Genomic DNA, 11,082 nt, shown 5'->3' on the forward strand with positions numbered 1-11,082 from the left:
AATAAATAAAAATAAAAGTAAAATAAAATAATAAGAATAAAATGGCACAGCTAATACATGTGGAACTGACCTGCAATCCCTTGGCAATTTATATATTCTGAATTCAGTTTTTCCTAAACTTTTCTGAGAATAAATTGTCCAGAACTCTACAATTTCATGGGCCAGTGGTTATCATCACTTAGGACTAACCATTCTTTTGTCTTAAAATGTCAGGTAACTCACTGCTAAATACTTTCATTAAAAAATGTTCTTAAATGAAAAAATGTGCATGTGCCACGTGCCTGTTATCCCAGCATTTGGGAGGCTAAGAACAGGAGCATCACCACGTAGTGAGTCCCTCACTACGTAGACCCTGTAGACCTTATGTTAAAAACAAAAAAAACAAAACAAAAAAACAAAAAAAAGAAAGAAAAAGGAAAAAAAAGAAAAAAAGAAATCCTTTTCCAAATATTTATCCAATTTCCCCATCCCTTTTCCCAATGACTGTAATTCCAATTCTCTTTTTTATTTTCTTCTTAGCTTTTACCACTATGATAAATTACTGTTTTAGTTAATTGCTGTTTCAATTGCCCCCTTCTTCCCATCCAAAAATAAAGCAAGGTAAGCAAGCCAAGATCTCCAAATTATTTGCTTCTGCATTTCCACTTCCAGCATAAGGCATGGATTAGGAAAACAAGAGCTCTAAGTTTTTATTAAAGGATAAAGATTGGATTTTTAATACTTATATAAGCCAAGGCATCTAAATAATACAATTTGGTTGGTTTTATGCATTGCATTATATCAAGATCAATTCGTATTTCAACAGATCCTGCTTTGTTTTGATTTTTTGAAATCTACTTGCTTTTGTTTTGTTGTATTTTGTTTGTATTTTAGGAAAGGGGCTGTAGGGTGTTCAGGGTCTCACTACTAGATCGAACTCGTAGTGATATGTCTGTTTACAGCCTCTCAAGAGCTGGGATTACAAGTAGGTGCCACCGTGCCCAGTCTCAATTGCCTTCTCAGCATGCCCTGGGGGTACAGCTAGCACAGCAGGCCTGGGGATTGAACCCCTGGACCCTGTGCCTGAATGCAGGTGCTTTTATCTGCTGAGCTATTTGGCCAGCCCTTTACTTGCTTTTGAACCTAAAAACCAAAATTAGTTTAAAATTGACGGATAACTGTTACTGTTAAACAATGAAAGTTTTCAGAATCTTTTAATTCTGGTACATGATTTTTATGATGTTTTAATTTTGGTTTCAGAAGCCTGTTAACAATGATTCATGAATGAGTGTTGGACTTTATCAAAAGCCTTTTCTGCATCAATTGAGATGATCATGTGGTTTTTGGATTTGGCTCTACTGATATAGTGCATTACACTTATAGGTTTGCATATATTGAACCATCCTTGCATCCGTGGGATGACTCCTACTTGGTCATGGTGCATAATCTTGATGATTTGCTGTTCCACCCACCTCTGACAAAGCTAAAAAAAAAAAAAAAAAGAGGATATAAGTGAAGACCATTTTTCAGTGAAAAAAAATATAGGTATGCATCTGTGTATGCAAAATAGGATAGATATACAGCTACTTTCTCTTAATTCAGGGAGAAGAAAGATTTGTACTAATAGTATTTGGACAGGATATCATGTCTGCGTCTTGTCCTATGAATAACTACTACAAAGACAGGAATATGCAATGTATTAGTTATTATAACTGTCCTACTAACCTGTTTTGAAACTGTCTCATTGCTATTAGTTTCTCAAGAAAATTACTAAAAAAATGATTCACTTCTTTAACCATTTTTTATCACTGGTAAATCTGTTAAACTTAGAAGAATCACTATCCAATAAATTTCTTTTATAAGATCTTTGAATATTTTCACATTTTGTCTGCATTCTTCAATGCTTCAAAATATGCACATAATAGATTTATTTTATCTTCTACATACCACGCTTTATATTGGTCTTACAAAATATTTGCTTTGTATTTCATTCCATTGATTTTTCACAATACTCAAGCCTGCATTTTGTGCTATTGTAACATCAGTTCTCTTTCTAAATGCTTGCAATATGGCATTTATCAGTAAAAGGCTTTTTGTTTTTCTTAAACTGGCATATGGGAATAAACTAAACTGTTTCCAAATAAATTAAAGAATATACTTATGCTATTTCTCAGCAAACCATCTACATTTTCTTTTGTTTGGTTATGTTTTGTGTTTTGATACTGAGAATTTAATCCAAGCCACTTGGCCACATGTTCTCTACCACTGAGCTACATCCTCAGCCATTCTTGTTTCATTCTGAGACAGGCTCCCTCTATGTTGCCCAGGCTGGCTTTTAACTCCTGCTTGTCCTGCCTCAGCCTGTGGAGTATTAGGCGTTGTAAGCACGTGCCATCACACCTGGCTAGGTTTTCTGCTTTTAATTATTTCACATATCATTACAAGTCACTATGCCTCAATATTCTGTATTAATTGTCAAATGAAGTAGAAAACCATAAGAAATAAAAGTTTCCCTCTAAACAAAATATTTTACACAGGAGAGAAAATCTGTTGCATTCCATAAATATAGCATATACTATCTTTTTCCATGAAAAATTGTTTGCGGGACACTTATCAGTTATTGATTTTGAACCAAACTGGATAAAAGATCATAGTGAATAAGCCTCAAGGAGTTAGGACATTTATTCAAATGAAGCACATATATAAGAAGAGCAAGGTTATTTCATTTCATTGTTTATTTTGCAGTGGTGTAACTGAATGGATAAAAAACAAAGTTTGCTATCAGATAAGTGGCAATTACATATGCCACAAGATCTCTTTCTGTAGAACTCAATCTCCAGGAGCCAGCACGTAGAGGATATTCCTTAATAGAATCTCTAATAAACACTATGTTGCCGATTAGATCTCACTTGCTTTAACGTGGGAGATTCAATACGACAATCAGGCTACTATCACCCTGTCAAGCTCTCGTCCAGTAGTAATTCACAGTAGAAGGTGATACGTACGCTGTTTCCCAATATTTCTTTGTTCAAAATGTCAAGTTGTCTTCCTTGAAGAATCTAGACCTTCTGACTTTTCGATGTATGGCTATCCGATCTCTTAATAATTCCAAAATTATGTATATGAAGAAAGTGAATTTGGTTAGTTAGATGGAAGATGTGTTCCTGTCAATGTGATTTGCCAACATACTCCTTAATCCAAAGTAATCTTAGAAAGAATTTATTTTATTCATCTCACATTATAATCTTGTAAATTAATTCCAAAGTGTTTAAGTGCATTATTCAGTGTATTATGATAAGCTCCTTTTATAAATTTATATTTCATTAGTTGCTATACTAAATGTTTTGTGTGTTATGTGTGGGAAATATTGACCCAAAGATTCAGAATGTGGAATATGTGAGTTTATTTAAATTGATTATTCATGCTAATTCCTTAATCATTATAGCTTTCCTTTCTCTGCTGCACTTTAGATTGAAATGTTTCTTTGGCTTGATGAAGACAGACACAAAATTCAGAATGAGCCACTAATGCTTTCTTCATTACTAGATGGCTTAAATGAAGAGCACCTATGAAGCCTGTCTCTAGTTCTGAGTTCAGCTGTTTAGGATACAAAAATCTCCTTTAAATTCAGTCTTAATAAACACAGTCATACTTTGTGCTTTGTTATTTAGGTATTGTTACTATTCTTTGTTTCATTATTGTAAGTAAATTTCCTTTTTGGTTGTGCCCTTATATGTCAAGAATACAAATATAAAAATAGAAATTTATAAAACATTTACATTTGTAATACAATCATTATACTAAATGACAGTTTAGTTTCAAACCTGTAACTAATTATAATTAACAGTTATAGTTTGCGAGCAACAGTAAGTAAATTACTGTGAAGTGCATCTTTGAGGAAAAGCACATTGCTTCATCCCTCATAAATTAAAAACTAGCCAAACATGGCAGTGCACGCCTGGAATCCCAGCACTCAGGAGGCTTTGGCAGGAAGATCATTGCAAGTTTGAGACCAACCAGGGCTAAAATGTGAGCTGAAGGCGAGCCTGCACTGCACAGTGAGATCCTGTCTCAGAAAGACAAATTTTCTGTCCTCCACATGGAACCAATAAAATCACTGTTGCAATTAAGTATAAGTAGATATTAACAACATTTGTAAGCTTTTTTATCTAAAGCACACTATGAAATGATAAACATGCATTAATCTATTTTGGACTAGAATGTTAGGTTTCCTGAGCATTGGCAACTTCTTTTCCTGTCAGTGTCGCCAACATACTTCAGGCAGGAATTCCAAGCTTCTCTTGACACTCTCCAGGTCACATGTAAGCCTCCATGATTTTTTTCTATCCTTTCTTGTACAGAGTACATTTCAGCATTATTTCTGAGAACAAATAGATGCTGTGAAATCACAGTGCTACTAGCTAACCAGGAGAATAAAAATAAGTATTTGAACTAACCTAAAATACATTACCCATGGAAATGTCATAATATGATGTTAATGTATAAAGTCTAAGAAGCAATGATTTATTCACTTCAGATCTATAGATAATAGGAATAAATGAGAAACATTTGTAAATAAAAAAATTGTAATTTCCAATTCCCTAAAAGAGTCTATGATGATTGTATAATCTTTATCAAAACTATGATTCTACTTAGTGATAATTTGATAGTCGTTGTCATCATTGAGACAGTTTTCAGTTGGGTATGCATGTGTGTGCAGGCTCCATAAGGCACTTTCTGAGCTTTGATCTTCATTCTAGACTCTCTTTTCACAACTTTGGCCTTACAACCACGTTGAGAGGAGATAGTGTCTTTCTCTGAAACAAAGCCGGTATGCTTGCTGCCCACCACAGTGACACAATGTCTCCCAGGACAGACATGCTTACTTCTGTGCAGGAAAGATTTAACTTCTCTAGGTTTAGAGTTCATTTTCTGAAATGTACTGTATTTACTGAAACTATTGGAGTATCTCTGCATCTCCACAGGAGAAGAGAGACCCATTCAAAATGTGCAAAACATTCAGACATCATGGTCAGTGTTTCTGTCGTGAGAAATAAGAGTCAAGTGCATAGGTCCAGGAGGCTAGAAAAAGTATAGCACCCAAATATATATATTTGATACAGGGCCTCACTGCACAGTTCTGACTCATAGTAATCATCTTGTTTTCAGCCTCCCCAGCACTGGGATTATAGGCTTGCACCATCACACCTGGTCTCAGTGGCTGGCTCAGCGTGCCTGAGGGTGGGGCCAGGAAGCATGTGATGCCTAACCTGTTATCTTGCAAGAAAGATAAAAATTCAGGTTCATTTTTGAAAAAACACTTGTCAACAAAATAGGACACTGACACAGAAAAGGATGTCTGGATGGAGAAGTATGCAATTACAAAGCCTGATTACAGCATTTCAGGGAAGTCCATGGAAATTTGGAATAAATGTGTTCAGCAAACTGTACGGTCAAAGAGATAATCAATTGTGTGGTTAGCTAGGAAGTAAATGATCCTGTAACTTTATTTCCCATTAATTAGAAAAAAATGGGAGGTGGTTATAGGTCGGCAAGTAAAAAAGGGATTCAAATACAACTGGCTGAGCAGTGTGCTGCAATTACTAATGCTTCTCTAAGGAGGGACAAGGTCAGGGACAAGGCAATGGAGCCAATGTAGAATTCTCTAGCAGTACAGTGAAAAATGTCAGACCCGTCTGTGGTAACAACCAGTACTGTATGGGGATATTCTAGATGGGCTGCGAAGGTCTTAATTTCTTCCTTTCACATATCAGCTAAAGGGATAAACATGTATACCAGCCCGAGAGGAGGAAAATGTGCAACAGATCTGGGTAGGAAAAGGGTGCATTTTAAAGAATTTGTCTGTTTCCTTTCAAAAAGTGGTATGTAATTCTCACTGAGAAAGAATGGAAATTATAGTTCTTAGCAATTCCAACTTTATAGGTTTCTCTCATGTCTATCTTCAGTTCAATAAAAGACAATATTGAAAGATTTGACTTTTAAAAATAATTGCCAGTCAAGCGGAAGGCCCAATACTATTATGGACTACTGGACTATTTTGGAATATTTTGCTGAGTTCACACCCCTATAATATTTAAATGACAGAACTAAACATAAAAAGAGGATACAGATGAATAAGCATTTTGAATTTTTTTTTTGAACCAAGGATTGAACTCAGGCCCCTGTGCTTGCCAGACAAGCGCTTATTCTACTGAGCCATCTCCCTAGCCCACATTTTGTATCTGTGTATTCAAAATGGTTAGGATAGATATATAGCTACAGTCTCTTAATTCAACAAATAGAGGGATTTGTTCTGATAGTGTTTGTAAATAGGATATCATGTCTGCATCTTGTACAACAAATAACCACTAGGAAGACAGTATGCAATGTGTTAATTATTAGAACTGTCCTACCAATTTGATTTGAAACTGTCCCATTGCTATTTATTTCTCAATAAAATTATGGAAAAAATAATGGCTCTTTTATGCTATAAGAGAGCTTTGTTCAGCAGTCATTGGGTTGTCATATGACCTCTTTTTGAAACTGATTTGCTACACTAGGCATGGTGGTGCACACCTGCAATCCATCCAAGCACTCAGAAGGTTGAGGTAAAAGATTACTGTGAGTTTGAGGCCAGCCAAAGATGCATAGTGAGTTCAAGACCCGCAGGAACTGCAGAGTAATGTGGTGTCTCAAATAAATGGTGAAGAAATGAAGGAGATAGAGAAAAAGAGGGGGAATGGATGGAGAGAAGGAGAGAGAAGGAGACAGAGACAGAGGTTGAGCCATGGAGTCAAGTGACTCTCCACCTTGATGTGTCCATTTTGAGGTAGGTCAACAAAAAATCAATAATGAACAAGATGAGAAAGGCAAAGATACATTTCTTCTCAGAAGGAAAGTGTATCTTTTTTACCTCCAATAAAATGGTTCAATAGTTTCTCAACTCTGAGAGCTTCCTCTAAAACATTTTAGTTAGATCACTGAATACTTGGTTGAGGTTAAACTTGGTGATGTACCACTGGACTAAACAATCTACTGAAGCATTCAGCCTTAGAATCAGTTATGCTGAACTTAAAATTCTTAAATCAAATTTAATGCTCCAATGTTTGTTTTTCTAACATTAATAAGTGAACAGTTTACATTTGTAGCTTTAATCTTGGGCTTTAAAAAGTACCTTTAAAATACCAGTGTTGTCCTCATAATCTGTAATTTGAGATGCCACCCAACTCCTAGCATATAGCACTCAAGAAATAGTCTTATGTCACAATATGCAAAACAGGATACACTTTTGTAAAGAATTACAAGGCAATATAACAGGTGTAAAGCTTAATTCAAAAAAAATCATGAAGATATAAAGTAAAAATGAAAATGGCCTGCCATGAAATGGCACAATAGACTATAGCCGTTCAGACAAAGAAAATGGTCTTATCCACCTACCTGAGAAATGATTAAGACCGTTTTTGTAAGAAAAAAGTTATCAAGTCCCAGAATAGGTCATAGTTTACTATTAAAAGATACAATAAGCTAGAGGACATTTTATGTATCCATTTCTTTCTCTAATAAGTGAATTTTTGAATATACATCAAGAATGATTTTTTTTCACACCAGTACTATTCAAACTAGAAGTTCCCTTAGTCTCTATGAATTTTTTAACTTCAATGTTCATAAGTGGGAGACTTACTGTACTTTTAATACAAATTCATACAGTGTTAAATCCCTTTTCATTAGCACAGTGTAATAAATAACATCATTTTTCTTACATAATTCATAGAGTAAAGAATTCCTGCATACTCTCAAGTTTGAACTATCTGTTCTATGTAAGATATATCATTAGATTACAAAAACAGAATATCAAAAAAAGATATTCTGTACTCCCAGCTGTTGAAGGTATTATAGTAGTAGTGCAAGAAGTTAAAGAAGAATACAGCATTTTTGACTTAACAATATATTTAGCAAATTGTAATCTTCATTATACCACAAAATTTTTATCTATTAAAATAAAAATTGAGCCTTCCAAAACCATATGTTTCATATCCTTAGATTTTGAAATATTTCTAAATTGCAGGTGAGATAGATCTACTCATCTTCAATTTTGACTTTTATAGTGATACAGACTTAATACATTACTAGTATCAAGATCACATTTTAGGATAGAGATAAACTTGCTACAATGTGCTACATTTTTCCATATTGCACCAACTACACATCTGATGGAGAATCAAGATGTAATCAACATCCTTGATTATATTTATTGCTGTGTGTCTTTTTAATTTCTGAGTCCTCTCCATTATATCTGCAGGACTTTATATAGAGTTTACCAGGTAACGTTGCCATTTGGTGAGTAGACTGACAAGGAGTCCATTCTAAACTTATTCAGGTTGTTGGTAGAAATCATTTCCTTGTGTTTGTAATGCAAATTTTCTCTGCCTATTGCAAGTGTTTTTTGTACTTTTACAGTATAAGCATCTACTAAGATCATGATTGTGTTTTTATTGAATCTAATCTGTAAATAAATTAAGGAGAACTCTATCTTTACTTACTTTTGCAATTAATGCTCATAGTGTATTTCATAAATTATTTATATATTTAACTTCGCATGATAAATTTTAGTAATTTTCTAATGTACCATGCTTGTAGATATTGATAAATTTGTGTCTCTAAATATTTAATAACTGGTACTTTATACATAGTTAATTTTTCATCAAATTTTGAATTTTAAATTGTTAATTCATAAAACAATTGAAATTCTCATATTGAGCTTGGATTTTACTACTTTGTAAGGCTACACAATAACTCTGAAAGCTCTTATTATAGATTCAGATTCCCTATGTATTAGCTTGCTACTAGCAAACAAGAAATGATAGTATGTAATATTTTAAAGTATGTCTCCATTTTGTTTTTTGTGTTCCTTAAATTTCATTTGTTAATATACTGGCTGTGATCTACAAACAATATTTAGTTCAAGTTAGAAGAGGAAAACCCCTTCTGTCATTCTAAAAAAAAAAGGTGTTTATTCTTTTTTTATTTATTATGCAGTTCCCTGTAGGTTTCAGTAAGATGAACTTTTCTATTCACTTGTACTCCAATGGTGACAAAAGACTTTTGTCATGGGTATGGGTTGAATTAAAAATTATTCCTTCACCTCTTGATTGATGTGGGGCATTTTCAAATTTCAGCATAGTAGATTGCACTACTTAGTGTACCTAATGTCTTTTATTTATGTCATTTGTCATGTAAAATTGTACATATTTATGGGGTAATAAGTAAAATTTGATACATGTCTATATTGTACATTCAACTCTAGGTATGCATATCTATTCAGCAAATGGTGAGTACTTTCAAAAGATTTTCTTCTAGATTTTTAGGGAGAATACCATTGAAATAACTAATTCTAATTCTGTATTTGCTGGTTTCTCCTTCGAAATCTATCATTTATTTTATGGATGTGAAGTAGTTTCTAGTTGCCTAAATATTAGAAATATATCTTCTTGAAGGCTTGATCATTTTCTGATGAAAGGCAGTGTATTATATGTGATAATACTCCTTCTGATTTCCGTTTCTCTGATATTAATATAACTCATTAACCTTTCTTTTAATTAGCATAGCATAAAATACCCTTTTGCATAATTTTCATTTCTTGTAGACAAAATGTAAATGTACTGTTTCTTTATTCATTTGAGAATTTCTTCCTTTGAATTGGATTGTTCAAATGACATATGTCCTGTAATTATTTATATGCTTAGCCTAATTAAATGTATTGTTGAAAATTTTTTATTCACTTTTATCTCTCTGTTTTTGGGACAGTCCCTTCTTGAGATATAACTAAGATACAATTCGTCCATTTAAATGTCCAATTCAATGACTGGCTTTTAGTGTATTCATAGAGCTGTGTGTCCATTATCATAATTAATTCTAGAATATGCCATCACTTCCCCTAAAAAACTTGCATTCTTTTGTGTCCCATGTTGCTTCCACCTGCCTACTGTCTCCATAAACTCACTTATTCTGACATCTCACATATATTAAATCATACCTTATATAGTTCTGTTGTGATGTGTTTCTTTCAGCATAATATTTTTAATGTACACTCATATTGGAGGATATTTTAGAACTTTAATTGTATTTGATGATGGTTAATAGTCTATGATCTCTCTGTTTTACTTATTCATACATTAGTACTGCACCTAGGCAGCTACTTTTAATCTGTTATGAATATTGCTGCAATTAACATGTGTCTGTTTTTGTGTGCACACATGTTGCCATTTCTCATGGGTGTCTATGTAGGAGGGGAAGGGATATTGTGCCATATCTCCACAGTTAGCCACTTGAGCAATTACCACACTATTCTACAAAGCAGCAGCACCATCATGTCCAGTTTCCACTAGCTGCAGAGAAGGGCTCCACGTTCTCTACATACTTGGCAACAGTTGTTTCTACCTCTTACTTTTAAATAAACATTTCAGTGTGTATGAAGTAGTATCTGTCTTAGACACTTTTCTAATTTCTAAAACAAATGCCTGAGGCCCAAAGTTAAGGGAGGAAAGGCTTATCTGTCTTGTAGTCTGTAGAGGTTTCAGTATACTGTTGGGTGACTTGGAAGCAGTGTGACATGGAAAAGAATGGTTACAGAGGAGAAACAGTTCATGGTAGGCAGAAGGTAGCAAAAACAAGCAAGAGACCTTAACAGTACAGTTCCACCTCTTTCAGCTTATCTAGGCTAGGCAGGGGTTAGCACTCACACCCTTAGACCCAGTACCCTTGAGCCTGGCATTGCACCATGAACTGATTCCAGCATCACACATTCCCTATCAAGCCACCTCTGAAACAGCGACCCACCTAGGACCACATGAGGCTTTGGGGGAACAAAGGCCCGGCATTATCTCATTTGGATTAACATTTTCCTTATGGATAACAATGTTAGATAATCTTTAATGTAATGTTTTAGGTCATTTGCTGTTTTTCTGTTTTAGGCGTTTTGCCTTTGCAAAAAGACAGTTTTGTCTCCTAAGTTTTTGCCCATTTTTAATTGGATATTTTTCTTTATGTTGAGTTATCCATTATTTATTCTTTTTCTGTATTCTATGGTTGTCTTCTTAGTGAACT

This window comes from Octodon degus, unplaced genomic scaffold, assembly GCF_000260255.1.
Source record: "Octodon degus isolate 3935 unplaced genomic scaffold, OctDeg1.0 scaffold00294, whole genome shotgun sequence".
In the NCBI taxonomy this organism is placed as follows: Eukaryota; Metazoa; Chordata; class Mammalia; order Rodentia; family Octodontidae; genus Octodon; species Octodon degus.